Source organism: Lissotriton vulgaris, chromosome 6, assembly GCF_964263255.1.
Source record: "Lissotriton vulgaris chromosome 6, aLisVul1.2, whole genome shotgun sequence".
Lineage (NCBI taxonomy): Eukaryota > Metazoa > Chordata > Amphibia > Caudata > Salamandridae > Lissotriton > Lissotriton vulgaris.
The window spans coordinates 1717616074-1717630390 of record NC_141694.1 but is presented as its reverse complement, the minus strand read 5'-3'; positions in this window follow the sequence as shown (position 1 = coordinate 1717630390).

Genomic DNA, 14317 nt, shown 5'->3' with positions numbered 1-14317 from the left:
ACTTCTGTCAACATATCCACCTGGCCGGTTGTGGATGGCATAGTTTGGGATGCAGTGGATTTTCAGATTTATGGCCCTACAGAGATAATTAACATACCAAATGTACTTCATGTTTCCATGGGTGATGTAGTGAAACACAATATACGGTCTGATGATTGGGACGTACATGCAATACAATCTCTGTTTTCAGATTTGAAGTACTATGCTGCTTTTGATGCTGGAGATTTGTATTTGAATACTGCAAATTATGCTGATTTGTTTTGCTACCAGCATTATGGCCATCATTTCCTGCATAAAGCTAATATATGTAGAAATGTTTTTAATTACACACAGTGGGAACATTGCCCGGCTCCATTGGAAGGTAGCTCAAAAACGTTTTTGAAAAAATTTACACATTTTACAGACTTTGATAAATCCAAACAAGAATCCTTTTATTTTAAATTAAACGTTTCATCCAATTCTAAAGTGATGCTCACCCAAACCAAATTAGTGTATTACCAAACCTTTATTAATGATGTGTCGGTGGGTGGCTATGATCTGTGAAAGGCCACAATAGATCTTAAATCTATGTGGGGTTCTAGACGCTGGTAGGTTCGAGGCACTGAAGCTTTACATCGCTCATGCCTCATTCCAAATCAAGTTTTATTTTTGAATGATTTGGTCTATCAAACTACGTGTTTTGGATTGGCAACTTCAAAACAAATTAATGCCCCTGCCATTCCTGCTCTGGCTACATATCTTAACTGGACCAATCATACTGAATATTCCATTGATGAGTTGCAGTCCTTATTCAAGAATGTTACTTTTAATATTTCTGCTTTAGACCCCCAAGGTTGGTTGGTTTGGCAAACCAGCTCCAATGCTTGCCAACTCTGTTTCCATGACAAGACCCCTGATTATACACAGGATAGGCCTGATTAAGCATGGGCGGAAAATCCGTTTCGCTCGCGGATTTTGCGGATTTTCGGAAAATTCGCAATCCGCGAGATTCGCGAATCTCCCGCAAAATCCGCAAATCCGCGAGCAGCGGATTTTGCTCGCACTGCTCGCACTGTTCGCGTGAGTTCGCGGCTTCCCAGTACAACTTCGCGCCCCGCGAATAAGTGCTAAATTGCAGAAATACGATCTTAGCAAAACTGAAACTACTTACCAGGTTCAAAAGTTCAGGCTCATCATTAGTAGCCATTTCCTGTAGTGCTTCCTGAGGGGCCCCTCCAGAGTTCAGTTGCCAGTTGCAACTATTATGTGACCCTGCTCTGAACCTCAGAATAGTTACACATATGCCACAAAGGTCCTGAATTACAGCTAAGGGAGACAAGCAGGAGCCAGGCTGGAAGTTAAAATCCATTAATCAGCCCCTAATTCATTATTGTCAGTTGGGGCAGGGCAGGTGTTGTAACTAATTTTGCAACAATTAAAGCACTTAGCAAGTGCAAAAGATCACTAATCAGGGCGCACTAAGGAAGCAGGTGCCAGCTAAAAAAATATTCTGTGACACATTAATCAGCCCCAAATTAATTCAGGTCACTTGAGGCAGGGAAGGTGTGCTTTGCTTTGCCGAAAATAATGTACACTGGACAACCAGAGGGTGTGGTGATGAAACAGAGGGTGGCATGGGTGGGCCAGAGGGTGGCATGAGTAGTCAGAGAGTGGCAGTGGTGACAGAGAGTGGCAGTGATGAAGAAGAGTGTCCCAAACAGGCTGGACACGTAGAAACAACAAGTTCGCAAAACTTGCGACCCGACAGGTAAGTTCGCAAATTGCGAAATTGTAAAAACCCTCGCGAACTGGCAGAAACACGGGCGAACACAAAAAAAAAAATCCGCAAATTCGCGGGAATTCGCGGATTTTGCGGATTGCGAGTTCGCAAATCCGCAAAATTCGCGAACGCGAGATTCGCAAAATTCGCCCATGCTTAGGCCTGATCCACGTTTTTCTAACTGCCATTCAGTTACCATCTACTCTGCTGGTAAATTATGTCAAAACTGGTTAAAACACTCAACACTGTCATCTGTGAAACAACATTTGTTGTTATTATCAGGTGACATTGATTTGACACATTTTATAAAGGGCCTGCTGGTGCTAGATCGAAGCAAATTATTTACGCAACCTATAGTCAAATATGGAAGCTGTCCCAAATTGAGGCTGCTTCCCATTTAAGGGCGATAGACCAGGCTAATTTGGAAAAAGTCCTTGCTGTTGTGGATAATAGTATGAACACACTTTCCTTCCGCATTCATACCTTGGACAGCATTGTTTCATCTGTTGTTGATATTGTGCAAGATGATATGTCTGTTTTGTATCATTGACAGAATCAATTGCGTTCAGTTATGCAATTTGCATGGTCATTACAAACTCTTAAAATGGGGAAAGTTCCTTGGGATTCTTTGAACGCGTCATCTTTGTTTATGACTTTTAACTTAACAGACAAACAGAGATTTATGTCCATGAAAGTTGCTACATACATGCTTTTACACATTGAAAAATTAGAACCTTTGCCTTTTTCTGTGGCCGAAACTAAAGCTGCTGTCTGGCTCATACGTGGGGTAATAATCTTACCATTTCCCTTGTTTAATTTGAGCTCCTGTGTGAAACATTACCCCCTAGGCCACTATGAACCCTTGAGCAGTGCATTCCTTCATGAGGTGTGGTCATTACCATTCGCTTACAGATGCTTGCGGGATGATAAAGAAGTTTACCTAACTGGGGAATCATGCTATTCACAATAGGCCATTCTCCGTCTACAAAAATATACAGTTGCACGGGACCTGTAACTTAACGGCCCGAATCTCGCATGCATTCTGAAAAGTATTCCAGTGCCCAATATTACACCAACTTTCACTCTGCTTGCGGTAGTTATCCGCTTTTAAATAAGGAGGAATGCTGCGGAATGCTTGCTGGCTCCCTTAAATTGTGACAGTCCCGTCGCTGTACAAATGTACTGTTTCCACCCCCACATGGGAGACTCAATAACTCAGTCTGTCCTTCCATCCTGACCTTGAGAGTGGACTTCGATAAGTTGAGCAGAATTAGAGTATTGTTATCCTAAAAAGAATTTTCTCTCACATCTGCACGTGAGACATTCGTCCTTCATGTGGCCAATTCACGATCAGAGGTGCAGGCCCTTCCTAGTACTGACCTCCCACTGCATTTCGGTGCTTTGATTCATACTATTTTCAATGCCTCTCATACTGCCAGCTTAGCCCAATTTTTTTTAAGTTGTGGGTTCTGGCCGATGGGTCTTTTTTCCAAACTATTTTTGGTGTAATACCGGCATTTATTCATTCTATTTTTTCCAGCGTCTTCAGTGGGTTGCCACGGTTACTTACCTTAGCTGCTGGAGTACTGCTATTAATTTGCCTGCTGCACAATGGTTGCTTTTCCAGTGGCACTACACAGCCAAGACCAACTGCAGATGCTTTGTAGCCGTATGCTTGAATGCTATGGTACTCTGCCCCTGGCCACACTCAGCGTGGCTTACGGATTGTCCTTTCGTTTTACACATTACACTTGCGTGCAACCTGTCTTCACCTGCTTAGAATGTTCATTTGAAAGGGCATTCGACCTTTGCCTCTCCAATACGGTGTCTACTGCCCCGGATTTTGATCTGCTGAGGAGTCCCTTAATGTCCCATGAGCAAGAGTGTTCCGGTGTTGGGATTATGGCCTTCGTGGCTGCGCTTGGAGTTTTGGCTCAGTGGGATATCTGTGCAGCAGCACAGGATTTCCTACAACGAAGTTACATTGAGTATCACGCAAGTTGTCCGGTGATGGTGCTGAAGGCACCTCATATTGAGGAAATGTCTGTTCTTTCAGTTCGCTTGAATGGATGGCGTCTCTTTTTTCTGATGATAACAATGACTTCCTCTTGAAAGCAGTTGCAACTTATTGCTCATACACTTTGTTGGATTACCCAGGCTGGCACCGATCATCTGCAGGATATTTTTTTTTGTTTGTTGTTTCTTTTCTCTCTTTCCTCTTTTATTGACCATTTTAAAAGACAAGAGATTTCCTTCACAAAATTGACAGGCTGAATTCCAAATTGACTTTTTCTGCCACATTCTCAAATCACTGAATGATCGATGCTCTGACTTCATGCTCAACCTTCTTGAACTCTATGGGCCCGATTCACAGAACTAACTTAAGACAAAATCCTAAACTTACTACCATTTTGGTATTCACAGAAGGTACTTACTCATTTTGGTATTCACAGCAGGCACTTACTCATCAATGAGTAAGTGCCTTCTGTGAATACCAAAATGAGTAAGTTACTCAAAATGAGTAAGTTACTCATAAATGAGTAAGTGCCTTCTGTGAATACCAACATGAGTAAGTGCCCTGGAGTGTAAGGGTCCAGGGAAGATGGCTTGGATAGAGGAAGACAGGAGACCCAGCAGTCTGGCTAGTTCTCTCAGGGGTAGGCTTTCTTGTTTCAGGACATGTCTTATTTCTTTTCTGGTCTTTGTTATTTTCTTTGATGGGAGTAAAAGGAGACATTTCGTTGTATCTACGGTGAAACCTAAGAATTTCAGTGTTCTGGAAGGGGGATAAGATGGATTTTTCCTTGTTTACAATGAACCCCAGGCTTTCTAATAGATTAATTAAGGTCTTCAGATCTTGAATTATCTGTGAATGGTCTTGGGACATTATAAGGATGTCGTCTAGATATATGATAAGTCGAAAACCTCTTTCTCTTAGGAATGAGGCGATTGTTCTCATGTCTTTGGTGAAACACCATGGGGTAGAAGATAGGCCAAAAGGAAGGGCTTGAAAATGGAACAGATGGTTTTTCCACATGAACTGGAGGAAGGGTTGGTGGATCTTGGTCATTGGGATGGTAAAGTAAGCATATTTTAAGTCTAGCTTGACTAACCAGTCCCCCTCTAGTAACAAATCCCTCAGGAGATGGATGCCTTCCATCTTGAAGTGCCTGTAAACTAGATATTTGTTTAGTTCCCTCAAGTTTATAACAGGTCTCCAGCCCTTGTCCTTTTTCTCAAGGAGAAAGAGAGTACTTACAAATCTTATTGCTTCCAATGAGACTTCTATTGTTGCTCCTTTCTGAATCATAGAGGATATTTCCTCTTCTACTATTTTCTGTTGGTCTAATGTGAGCGGGATGTATCTCGGTAAAGAAGTTTGTGTAGGAGTAACCACAAGGCCTATCATGTAACCCTTGACAGTGTTTAGTACCCATGAATCTTGAGTAATTAATTTTCAATTCTGAAAATTAGAATTTGAGCCTGCCTCCCACCTTTTGGGGGAAAGAAGGAGGAGAAAGAGGTAGAATAATCACTTTGGGGGTTGTTGTTGCAGGAGGCTCCACTGTTGCAAGCGCCTCTCCCTCCCTGGGGGTAGAATTGGGGGCGATTACAACAGTAACCTCTTCCATAGCCTCTGAATCCTAAATAGGGCCTTTGATTGAAGCGGCCGGAAGAAAGGCCCCTTCTTCCGGCCCGACCAAAAAGGTCAGGATTGAATACGTGCCTCATATTGTGCTGAGCCTTAGCCAGAGGCGTAAAGATCTAGACATATTTTCCTTTTTTTTTTTTTTTTAATTTGTTTTTTATTGTTGCATCATAGTATATGGGTACAGTGTAAATCATCTGCTGACGTGGCGTCAACATTCAGCCACGATCAGCTAGGCGCGCAACGTTTTCTTGTTTTATATAACTGGTACAATTAGGTATTTCCTCCATTAAACAGCACAGATCGAGCAAATATGTCTGCAGGCTGGGATACAGTAAACGTATTCCGCCAAGGGGACGGAGAATAACAGTGGGCATGTGAGTTCCCGCCTCGAGGGCGTAGGATCGGGGTCTGTACAGTTCGCATAGTGGTGCTACCAGAGAATGGGGGGGACAAAACTGTGGGAGGGAAGCATGTGGGCGCTAGCAGGGTCCAGGTAGGGGGATACTGGTGACGGGTGTCGGGGGGGGCACAGGGCTTTCCAGTTTGCACTCTCAGGGGGAGAGGGACGAACAGGGGGTGATACGTCCCGTGCATGTGAGTGATGGGATGGGTGATATGATAGATGGGAATTGACCAGGATGCGTGGGGCACCGGGGTCGGCCCTGGGGTGGTTGACACCAGGCAGAGACTGCTGGCCCTCTCGGGCGGGGGGGGGGAGGAGTAGGTGGGTCCCCTGCATGCAAGGACTGCCGGAAGCTATGAAGGAGCATGGCCCATTCCATGGAAATGGGAATTTTACGCACGCCCCTGGCTTCCTCTTCCCTAAGAGCATCCTCTTCCGCCGCCGCCCACTTACAGACCGCCCCTGTCCATGCTGCTATAGGTGGGCCCTCCGAGGACCGCCAGTGCATGGCTATGCATCTGTTCGCCAACAGGAGCGCTAAGGACACGAAGCGTCTATGCACCGGTTCTTGCTTAGGGACATGAAAAATGCCTAGTGCGCTGGACTCCCAGGTGGCTAGTGTGGTAAGACCTGTGAGTTCCGACAGTGTTCCGTGCACCGCCCGCCATAAGGGGTGAAGGTTGGGACAACTCCAAAACATGTGCCGAAAATCTGCATCAGGGAAGCAACATCTGGGGCATAGGAATGGTGTAGAGGGATAGAACTTCTGCAAGCGCGCTGGGGTGAGGTATGCCCTGTGTAAAATATAGTATTGGGTGTTTTTGAAGCGGGCGTTCCTAGAGACGCGTTTTGGGGCCTCGAGTGCTTTAGTCCATTCCGAGTCTTGTAGTGTGCGACCTATGTCCTCCTCCCACGTAGCACGTAAAGTCGTCAGGGGAGCGTGCAATAGTTCCCGGATAGATTTATATAGCCAGGTGACCAAGTGGCGTCCCACTCCCATATGTAGGATAGTATGTATTACTGGATGCGTGTCTGGCTCGCTGGTTCGGAGATTATAATGGGGCCGGTACCCATCGAGCAACTGTCTGTATCTAAGGAATTGACCTGCGGGGAGCCCGTATTCAGCGACCAGTCGGTCGAGTGATTTCAGCTGGCCTTCTTCAAAGAGCGACTCCATATCTGTGATGCCACAGTGCGACCATTCGGTTAACAGTGGGGCCGTGAATTAGGAGTCATGCCTGGGGCTGCCTATCAACGGTAATAGCGGGGAGTATGGAGGTCTACTGGGGGACATCCGGTGGATCCGCATCATGCACCGGTGCGCTATCGCTACCTGGAGGGGGTATGTTCGCCGTGGCTTGGTGCCCGGGAGGAGCAGACGGGTGAGTTCTGGGGATGTGACTCTGCCGGCCGGGGTAAAAGTCTCTTGGGGGTAACGGTCCGCCGTCCAGTATGACAGCCATTGGAGCTGCGCCGCAAGGAAATAAGACTCGAAGGACGGAGCTCCAAGCCCACCTTGCGTTGTGGGAAGTTGGAGGGTTTTCAGGGCAACCCTGTGTCGGCACGCGCCCCAGATAAGGGTACCTAGGAGGGAGTCGACGTCTCGGAAGAAGGACCTGGGTGGCACTACCGGTAGATTTGTAAAGTGGTAGAGGAGTCGGGGAAGCATCACCATTTTAGCCAGGGCAATCCGTCCTATTGGGGCTAGCGGGAGATAATTCCAGAAGGCTACAGTCGGGCGCAGGCCAGCGAGTGCTTTACGGTGGTTACCCTCAAAGATGTCTGCTGGAGAGTGGTGCAGGCGGACACCGAGGTATCGGGGAGCTTCTGCGGACCAGGAGAGTTTATGCGGTCCGAGCTCGACTTCCCGGGGGGGTAGACTCGAGTGAAAGGGGTAGACTGTGGACTTGTCCCAGTTCACCTGGAGTCCCGAGGCATCTGCAAATTCCGCCAGCGTTACCCCTATGGGGGCCAGGTCAGTCTCGATGTCTCGGACGTATATGAGGAGGTCGTCCGCGTACATGGAGACGCAATGTGTGCCGTCCGCGAGTGGAAGGCCCCAGTTCACACCCTCCAGGCGCAGCCGAACTGCCAGAGGCTTGACTGCTAGCGCGAATAAGAGAGGCGACAGGGGGCACCCTTGTCTCGTGCCTTGCCGAACTCCAAACGCCGGTGATATGCGTTTCCTGATACGAACACGCGTGGTCAGATCGGTGTACAGAAGGCGTGTGTATGCCGTGAGCGTCGGGCCGATGTTGAGGCGCCGCAGGACTGAGAATAGATAGGGCCAGGTGAGGGTGTCGAACGCCTTCTCCAGGTCCATAATGAGGCAGGCGGCGCGGGGGAATCTGTCACGTACCTGATCCTGGACATGGATGACTCGGCGGAGGTTCTGGGAGGTGTTCCTCCCCGGAACGAAGCCGCATTGGTCGGGGTGGATTAGCGGGCGTATGACCTGTGCATACCGGTCAGCTAGGATTTTCCCGAGGATCTTACAGTCAGCCGACAGGAGCGTGATGGGACGATACGACCCCATGTGGAGTGGGTCCCTGTGGGGTTTGGGAAAGGTGACAATCACGGATTCCCGCAGTGACTGGGGTAGCTTCCCTAGATGAAGGGATGCCCCGAACATCCGAGACAGTCGGGGGACCACTAGGGGAGAGAATGTCGAGTAGTATTCTAGTGGGAAGCCATCTAGTCCAGACGCTTTATTCCGAGACATGGCACGTATCGCTTGGGTGATGTCTGAGGGTGCTATCTTGGCGTCGAGTGTGCGCTTGTCATCATCCGATATCGCGGGTAACGTCAGCGGGTCTAAAAAACAATCCACAGAGGACGGGGAACACTGGGCCGGGGTCCCGTACACTTGTGCATAGTGGCGCTGGAACGCCAGAAGGATCTCGGCCTGTGAACGCACCAGCACGCCTTCCGGTTTGATAATATCCGTGATCGGCTTGATTTCGGTGTCCTGCCTCGCCATCCAGGCCAGTAGTGCCCCCGTTTTGTCCCTGTCTTTATGCACCCTAGAGGCGTAGGCTCTAAAATTGTATTTTCGGAGATCAGCGCAGGCAGTCTGATATATTGTCTTAGCCTCGGCCGTGAGCACGGCGTGTTCCTCTGAGTCGTCAGGCCGTTTAGTGAGTGCAGCTTAATTCTGCTCTGAGGATAGGAGTGTCCGTTCCAATGTGCGGCAAGCCCCTACTACCTGTTTGATGCATTCTCCCCTTGCCACTACTTTAAACGCGGCCCACTCCACCAGTACCGACGATGCCGTGTTCGTGTTGTGTGAGAAGTAATCTTGTATGCTGGTTTTGTGTGCGTCTCTAAAGACTGGGTCTGATAGGCAATCTCTAGGGAGGCGCCAGGTGAGGACTGGCGGATGTGGGGGGCGCCCGGTCAAGCGAAGGATGTGGGCGTCATGATCTGAGAGGATCCGACCTAGGTAATCTGTAGATGTTATCTTAGGGAGGATTGGTGCAGAGCATAAGAATCGGTCTAGACAGACCCGGAGGTTGTGTGGAACCGAGTGGAATGAGTAAATGCGAGCCAGTGGATGTAAGTGTCGCAATGCGTCAGTGAGCGCCCAATGTGAGGTCCATGCCCTGAAGAGTTCCGCTTGCCGTGGGACTGGGGAGTGCGTGGGGGGGGGTGCGAGCGGTCTAGGGTGGGGTCTAGCGTGCAGTTGTAGTCACCTCCCAACACCAACGGAACTGTGGTGAATTGGGCCAAAATTCCTGTGAGGTGGTCCCAGAATTTATCCTGCTCCGTATTAGGGGCGTAAATGCTGCCAAGGAGGATTCCCTGTCCGTCTAGTATTCCCTCCAGAAGTGCATATCTGCCCTCTTTATCCACTACCCGTCGGAGCACCCGGAAGGGAGTGCCCGGTCTGACCCAGATTAATGCGCCGCGCGCAAATGCTGAGTATTGTGTGGCACAAAAGGTCCCTCGCCATTTGGCCTGCAAACGGTTGAGTTCGGTAGCGTTAATGTGCGTCTCCTGCAGAAATGCAATACTAGCTGACATACGCCTAATGTAGGAGTAAACAGAGTAGCGTTTGCTGGGTGTGTGTAGGCCTCGTACATTCAGTGTAAGGACATTAATGTCTGATTGTGGGACCGCCATCCTTAGGGTGTCGTGGTTAGGAAAGGGACCCTCCTGCAGCCCCTGAGGGCCACCAGTGCTTATGTGTCGTGTGTGCTCCTGCGCGCCAAGCTTCCACAATCGTGGGGGAGGAACTGATGGGGTTAACAACAAGTAGAACCTTGGGTGGGTAACAGTCCCAATACTGAGGATATATCACCGGGGGTGGCATATCCAAACTAGTGTCCCACTAGGGGAGAAATACAACAGGAATCTGCGGGGGTTGCAGCGTGTGTCGCTGCTGGGCCTGTGCGCGGGTCGGGCTCTTGCAGGAGAGATGTCTATCGCTCGCTAGCGCATACAGTTATCTGGTTAAGCAGTCTAGGCTCCTAGACGTCGCGCAATACAGTAGGCAACCATGAGAAGGATATAGCAGTTGACAGTCCATCCATCACGAAGAGGTGTTAGGTTGGCTGGCCAGGGTAGCGTCCAATGTGTGTGCCGCAACGAGGGGGGAAGAGATTGGGCCAAACCCCGACATTGTTCCATCACTGTCCCGGTCTTTCTCAGGGGTGAACAGGTGTGGTTGGCCTTCCAGATCTGATGCAGGGGGTGACGTGTGCAGTTCGGTCACCGCCCGTAGGGCGTCTCGTCGCTCCTGCATGATTTGCGTAAGGTCGGGTGAGCCCGTGGGGGAGGATGCCTGGCTTTTGGGGCGGCCTGATCGGGCACGGCTCGCGCCCCGTCTTCTGGATCGTCTTGAGTCGTTGTTGCGTGTCCTCTGGGTTCCGGGTTTAGGGATTAGTGGGCAGTGAAACTCAGTCCAATCCTGTGCTTCCTCCGCTGTGTTGAAGAAGAGAGCTTTCCCTTTGTGAAGCACTTTAAGGCGGGCCGGGAACAACAAGGAGTATTGAAGATCATTTGCGCGGAGGCGCCTCTTGACTTCCAGAAAGGTGGATCGCTGCTGCTGGACTTCTCGGGCATAGTCCGGGAACACCATGACTTGTTGGTCTTCCACCTGTAGGGGGCCCGCCGTCCGGGCCGCACGGAGCACCGCATCGCGGTCTCGGAAGTGCAGGAATTTAGCCAACATGGGCCGCAGAGGAAGGCCTGGCTTGGGTGCTCGGGCCGGGACCCTGTGGGCTCTTTCAATGGAGAAGTATGCCGACCGTTCCGCTTCCGGGGTGAATGATCTGGTCCATGACTCCATGTAGGTCAGAGGGTCCGAATTTTCGATTCCCTCCAGTAGGCCCAGGACGCGGATGTTACACCGTCTCGAGCGTCCCTCCAAATCTACCGTACGTTCCTCGAGGACCGCCACGCGACGCAGGACCTCCTTCATGTCTGCCTCCTGCGTTTTCACCGTGGGCTGCAGCGTGGTCAGGATCCGTTCCCCTTCCTCCACCCTGTCCGCTAGCTTGCGATGATCGGCGCGAATCAGGCTGATGTCTGTCGTCAGGACGCCCAATCTCTCCTCCATCGAGAGGCGGGACAGTTCAATTGCCGCCAACACCTGATCCAATTTCGCCGATAGCGTGGGGTTGGTTTGCGGCGTGTTGGCTTACGTCCACGTCCTCGTGTGCGGCATCTTCTCGATGGCCGTTTCTGGGACAGCCGTCACCTGCGAGGCCTTCAATTTCCCCATGAGTGCTGTCAAGAGGGCCCTGCACCCCCGTGGACCCCGGGATCGGCAGACCACCGTCTCTTAGTGTACCCGGGTAGGCGGCAGCTCAGTGCAGGCTGGTCACCTAGTTTTTCTCGGTCCTGGGGCAGGCACTGATTCACCCCGGGGAGCCCCCACTGGTTCGGGGTGTTAGTGGTGGCTCGCGGCTGCTGGGGATGGCAGCGGCGTGGTGGAGGGCCGCACTAGTGTCCACGGGTGTGAATTCAGCGGTGCAGCAGGGGGTCGCGCGGGTGCCCACTGGCGCGTGTCATCAGGGGGCTCTTCCTCCACTGTCCAGGTTCGCCAGGAGACGGGGTACCTCAAGTGCGGCCGGTTCTTGCCCTCTCCCCCTTCAGCGTGTGGTGCAGTTTCTATGCCGATCGTTGGGGTCGAGGGTCAGGTGATAGGGACCTGGGGGGTCCGGGGCAGCGGACGTCTTCGATGTAGCGTGCTACCGCCTCAGGTTCGGGGGAGCACCCCTGCTCCCAGGATCGGGCTCGCGCTGGTCACGGCTTCCAGGTCTTCGTGGGTGCCATTTTGAAGTCAGGCACTCGGGTCCGCCGAGCTGCTCGTGGCGGCAGGAGCGTTCCGGCCTCCCCGACCAAGGGATGATGCGATCTGCGACCCCCTATGGACCCCAGAGGAGGTAGGAGGCTGTTGGGGGGCCGGCGCCGGGATCCACGGAGGGGGGGGGAAAGATTGGCACTCACCGCCCCCAAGTGAAGATTGTGGATGTCTGGAGGGCGCAGCGCCGCGCAGGCGGCGCGTCAACTGGTGCTCCGCGATCCGCGGCGGCGGGCTGGCTGGTGCTGGGGTCGGGTCAGGCTCCCGGTTGAGCAGGAGCACCATCTTGCGTGCCGAAGTGCCGCTGTGGGAGAAAGCTTGGTCTGGAGTACACCCCCGTGGGCCGGTCACACCGCTCTCCCGGGACCTCCGCAGCTGCCGGCTGTCCGCGTCTCCCAGGGCCGCCGCTCAAGGAACAGGCTCTCGGCGGCGTATGTATCAGTTGGACGGAGCCGCGTCCGCCATTTTAGGGGGCTCGGCGCTCGGCACCGGCAAGAGATGTTTCGGTGCGTGCTGCTCGCCAGTAGCCTTCGCAGCTCACCCAGAAGATGCCCCAATACGTGTGGGCATTACAGGTGCTGTTGCTGTAGGTTGAGGCTCCCGGCGATCTCAGGAAATGGGCAGGATGCTAGCCCGATCGGGGAGCCTCAGCAGGACACAGCCGCCATCGTGACTTGCTAAGCCACGCCCCGATCGAGACATATTTTCCTAGGGATTTTATTAAGTCCTCGCCAAAGAGTAACCCTTTGGGAAGCTGAGAGGGTTCTCTGTCCACCATGTTGCTCAGCTTCGGGTTTATTTTTGTAAGATCTACCCTTCTCCTTTCTGCGTTGAGTTTGGCATTCGCATTGCCCAGAAGCATCATCGCTCTTTGGGTCCATCCCCATATTAGCTCAGTATCCAGGGGTCTGCCATTAATGTAACTTTCTTCGGCCGTGTGGATGATCCTGGCCAGAGGTCCCAGGATGTCTAGAAGTCAGTCCTGACACCCTTTGAGGGATCTTTCCATCTCTTTTCTGGGATCTCTACTGAGCTTAAACAGGAATTTGATTAATTCCGGGTCCAGGTTTGGGGTTTGGAAGATCTTATCTTGTATAGAGGGCCTTGAGCATTCAGCTCTAAGTATATTGCAAGTGTTATTTTCTAGGAGATTCTAAGCCATTTCTTAATAAATTTGGCCACATGATCTGGTGGCCACCATTCTGAGTTTCTCAGAAGTTTAATTTTGAATGTAGAGAACATTTCCTTGCCCAAGGGATTAACAATATTGTCTTTTGATGAGGAGGGGAGTTCGTCCTCAGTAGGTTGTGTATAGAATTCTTGGTCGTCCTCATCCAAATCTAGAACATATTCATCAAATATGTTAGAAGTTTTATTGTCTTGTATTACTTTATCTCCAAAATCATATTGAGCACTTTGATGTTTTGTGCCACTGAGGACACCAGTATAGGTTGTGCTGCCAAGGACACCTGAGGAGTTTGAGGTGCAAGGACCTCCGTTAATAGTTGAGGTGCTAAGATCTCCAGAATTAGTTGAGGTGCTAGGACCTCCCATAATGTTCTTGGGGTTGGATGTTCAATATATATATTTTTTTTTGTCTTTTGCCCCTGATCTCAGTGAGATCTTCAATGGTTTGAGAATCATGGTTCCCTGTTGTGTCATACTCCTCAGTAGGGAGGGACCTCTTTGAAGCCATCACTTGACTTAAAGTCTCAAGCATGCAGGATCTTATCTCCTTGTGAATAATTTTTTTAAGGCTTTTCTATCCATACTAGGAGAGGGAGCAATTGCATCATCAGAATAGATATCAGACATTGCGCTGATTAGTTAGTAAGAGGACTTAGAAACAGAATTTTTTTGTTCCCTTTGGGAGTTAACACTCGTGGATAGGCCACTCAGAAAGCAATATGGGGGTTTTAACAGTGGTGGGCAAACCACTCAAAACGATATAGGACCGGGTCTGGTGGCTCAGTGGACTAAAGCAGCCACTGCAGGGGCCTGTGTTCGACCTCATGGTCACATCACAGGTTCAAATCCCGGCGGGTCCACTCAGCCTTTCATCCATCTGAGGTCGATAAAATGAGTACCATTGAGTTGGGTAACAATAAACATCTGTTATTCAGCGCCAGGACACCTACGGGTAACAGTGCGCTTTACAAATACACCTGTTATGTTATGTTATTTGAGTAGGTCAAT